Source organism: Theropithecus gelada, chromosome 1, assembly GCF_003255815.1.
Source record: "Theropithecus gelada isolate Dixy chromosome 1, Tgel_1.0, whole genome shotgun sequence".
NCBI classification, from domain to species: Eukaryota; Metazoa; Chordata; class Mammalia; order Primates; family Cercopithecidae; genus Theropithecus; species Theropithecus gelada.
The window spans coordinates 215832470-215836439 of record NC_037668.1 but is presented as its reverse complement, the minus strand read 5'-3'; the positions used below and the strand labels follow the sequence as shown (position 1 = coordinate 215836439).

At 45.2% G+C, this 3970-nt stretch overlaps 1 non-coding gene across 1 annotated transcript; it reads left to right on the top strand.

The window, feature by feature from the left end:
* Positions 1-3372: 3372 nt before the first annotated feature.
* LOC112615618 lies at positions 3373-3478 on the top strand. Its single transcript, XR_003117421.1, has one exon. It is a non-coding gene; the product is annotated as a U6 spliceosomal RNA (small nuclear RNA).
* Positions 3479-3970: the final 492 nt, after the last annotated feature.

Sequence of the window (3970 nt, the reverse complement as noted above, 5' to 3'; positions counted from 1 at the left end):
ACAAAATTTAATACTGGCTTCCACACTATTGAGACAAGCAGACTTGTGCATGCCCCTTAATTTATATGAGCTTTGGTGTATTTGTTTATAAGACAGAAGTCGTAATTTTCCTCTGAGTGGTGATATGAAGAGTAAATGAGATGATGGGTGAGGCAAAGTGGCTCACATCTGTAATCTCAGCACTTTGGGAGGCCAAGGCGGGATGATCACTTGAGCCTAGGAGTGCAAGACCAGCTTGGGTAACATGGTGAGAGCCCGTGTCAACAAAAACAACAACAACAAGAACATGTATCTATAAAGGTAAATGATGTTTATGACAGTGCCTACATAGATAGGCATCAAGCTCAAAAAATGTTAGTTCCTATCCCCTTCCCCTCACTGGGGCCAGATGTACACGCCAACATGAAGGGTTTACAATAGATGATCCCTTCCAACTCAGAAACTTTTAACACACAACTAAAATCAGTACTGGTAAGGCTGCAGGAGAAACGTCGCAGAAGTGCATGTTGGGGCAACCTTTCTGGGCAGCTGCTGTATCAATGGGTTTAACATGCAAGTACATTTTGACCTAATGATTCAGTTCCAGGAATTTAGCTCATGGAAATTATTTGGATTGCTACTAAAAAGTCTTCAAAATGTTGATCACAGTGTTGTTTTTAATCAAGAGCATTAAAAAGCCACTCTGATCGTAGAGTGGTGATTAAATAAACTGTGGAATCTCTAAGCCACCTGTATAACAGATACTGTTTTAAAAAATATTATCAACATAGAAAAATCACTCAGGCCTGGTGGCTCATGCCTGTAATCCCAACACTTCGGGAGGCTGAGGCAGGAGGATTGCTTGAGCCCAGGAGTTTGAAACGTAGTCTCTACAAAAAATTAGCCAGGCATGGTGTGTCATGGGCTGAGTAGTCCCAGCTACTCAGAGAGGCTGGGGTAAGAGGATTGCCTGAGCCCAGGAGGCCAAGGCTGCAGTGATCTCTGCTCCTGCCTCTGCACTCCAACCAGGGTGACAGAGCAAGACTTTGTCTCAAAAAAATAAAAATAAAAAATAAATAGAATTTTAAAAAAGAAAAATATTCATAGCATACTGTTTACCAGAAACTAAAAGGAAATGAAATATAATATATGCCTTGTGATCTTAGTTTTGTTACATTAAAATAAACATCTTTGTGCAGAGGCAAAAGATTATACACAAAAAACTCTAATGGTGGTTACTTCTAAATAGTAGTTTGGATATTACTTTTTTTTTTTTTTTTGAGACAGAGTCTTGCTCTGTTGCCCAGGTTGGAGTGCAGTAATGCTATCTCAGCTCAGTGCAACCTCTGCCACCTGGGTTCAAGCAATCTCCTGCCTCAGCCTCCCAAGTAGCTGGGGCTACAGGCGCCTGCCACCACACCTGGCTAATTTTTGTATTTTTAGTACAGATGGGTTTCACCATGTTGGTCAGGCTGGTCTAGAACTCCTGACCTTGTGATCTGCCCGCCTCGGCCTCCCAAAGTGCTGGGATTACAAGCGTGAGCCACTGCGCCCACCCGGATATTATTTCTAAAAGGTTTTTACGATAGATGTATATTGCTTTTGTGAAGAAGAAAGTCACAAGATCTAATTTTAAGTCTTTGCAAAAATGAAATGAAAAATTATTTAATAGTCATTAAGTGATATGTGACGTTAGTCTAGTCTTCTCCATTAAAGTAATCATTGGTGTTCTGCAAGAACTCAAACCACTTCGGCAGAGGGTCTGATGAAACGCTGGTGAGTTCCTGCACTTCAGAGTGGAAGAATGAATTGTGTGGGCTTTGATCTATTAGTTCTCTGTAGAAAACGCTGTGTTCCCTAGGGGATGTCTGGGCCAGAGAGAAAGGGACTGTGCTTTCGGGCAAAAGCCACCACAGTAGTGACCCTGCCTGGCCCCCACAGTGGAAAAGTGCTTTCTGTAGTCTGAAATGAAAGGCGCCCTGTGCGTCTTCCCTTAATGGGCTCTGAAAGCCCAGGCTTCGGGAGTTGACAGCATCCACAACACTAACCTTAATAAATGGACATAGGCAGAGAAACTTAAGCTGTCTATCAATATGATTGTGTGGGTGTTTCGGAGGCAACACAGGTGATGCACACTCATCCCAGGGCAGCCAGCCCCTCGCAGTGCCTTGTGACATGCTGTTACCCATTTCTTTGGGGTCCCAGAGCCTTATGCATGGAGCTGGTGTTAACTTCCTTCTCATTTTCACAGTTAACTCTCAAATTCCTGGATACTCCCCAAGCTAATCGTGGAGACTTCTTTAATCCAATCAGCCCTTCAAGAGCCTATCCATAAGTTATCATTCCAGAGCCTGAGAATAAAAAGATGAATAATAGGCTGGGCATGGTAATCCTAGCACTTTGGGAGGCCAAGGCAGGAGGATGACCTGAAGTCGGGAGTTCGAGACCAGCCTGGCCAACATGGAGAAACCCCATCTCATGGTGAAACCTCGTCCTACTAAAAATACAAAAAATTAGCCAGGCATGGTGGTGGACACCTAGTAATCCCAGCTACTTGGGAGGCTGAGACAGGAGAATTGCTTGAACCCAGGAGGCAGAGGTTGTGGTGAGCCAAGATTGTGCCACTGCACTCCAGCCTGGGCGACAGAGCAAGACTCCGTCTCAAAAAAAAATGGAGACTGACAAAGGTGAAGTTACCGCTCAAGGTTATGCAGGTAAGAGGTGGAGGAGGTCGTGTTGATAGCAGGCTTACCTGACTTCTGCGTGTGACGTGGGAGAGGCAGCAAGGCAGCCTGCCAGAGAACTGCAGACAGGGCTCCCCAAGACTTGAAGGAGCTTTGGGGAGTCCACTGCACTAAGAAATGAGGGGAAAGGGAGTCAAAGCAAATAAGCTACATATATTTCCTATTTTATTTTTCATTATAGTCGGGTGCAGTGGCTCACACCTGTAATCCAACACTTTGGGAGGCCAAGATGAGAGGATCACTTGGGGCCAGGAGTTCGAGACCAGCCTGGATGACAGAGTGAGATTCTGTCTCAAAAAAAAAAAAAATTAGCCGGGTGTGGTGGTGGATGTCTGTAATCCCAGCTACTTAAGGGAGGCTGAGGCAGGAGAATTGCTTGAACCCAGGAGGCAGAGGTTGCAGTGAGCTGAGATCAAGCCATTGCACTGCAGACTGGGCAACAAGAGCAAAACTCCGTATCAAAAAAAAAAAAAAATAGCTGAACAGTGATGGTGAGTGTCTGTAGTCCCGATACTCAGGAACCTGGGGCAGAAGATTGCTTGAGCCCAAAAGTTTAAAGTTGCAGTGAGCTTTGATTATACCACTGCACTCCAGCCTGGGCAATAGAGCAAGACCCTGTTTCAAAAAAAGGAAAAGAAAATGTTATCACATGCTGTCTTTGGCAGCACATATACTGAAATTGGAACAATACAGAGAAGACTAGTATGGCCCCACACAAGGATGACATGCCAATTCATAAAGTGTCATTCCTCAAAGAGCTAAAAGCAGAACTACCATCGACCTAGCAATCCCATTACTGGGTATATACCCAGAGCAACGTAAGTCATTCTCCCATAAAGACACACGCATGCAAACATTCACTGCAGCACTGTTCACAACAGCAAAGACATGCAATCAACGTAAATGTCCATCAATGGCAGATGGATACAGAAAATGTGGTGGCTGGGTCCGGTGGCTCATGCCTGTAATTCCAGCACTTTAGGAGGCTGAGGCGGGCAGATCACCTGAGGTCGGGAGTTCGAGACCATCCTGACCAACATGGAGAAACCCTGTCTCTACTAAAAACTACAAAATTAGCTGGGCATGGTGGTGCATGCCTGTAATCCCAGCTACTTGAGAGGCTGTGGTAGAAGAATCACTTGAACCCGGGAGGCAGAGGTTGCAGTGAGCTGAGATCACGCCACTGCACTCCAGCCTGGGCAACAAGAGCAAAACTCCACCAAGAAAGAGGAGAGGAGAGGAGAGGA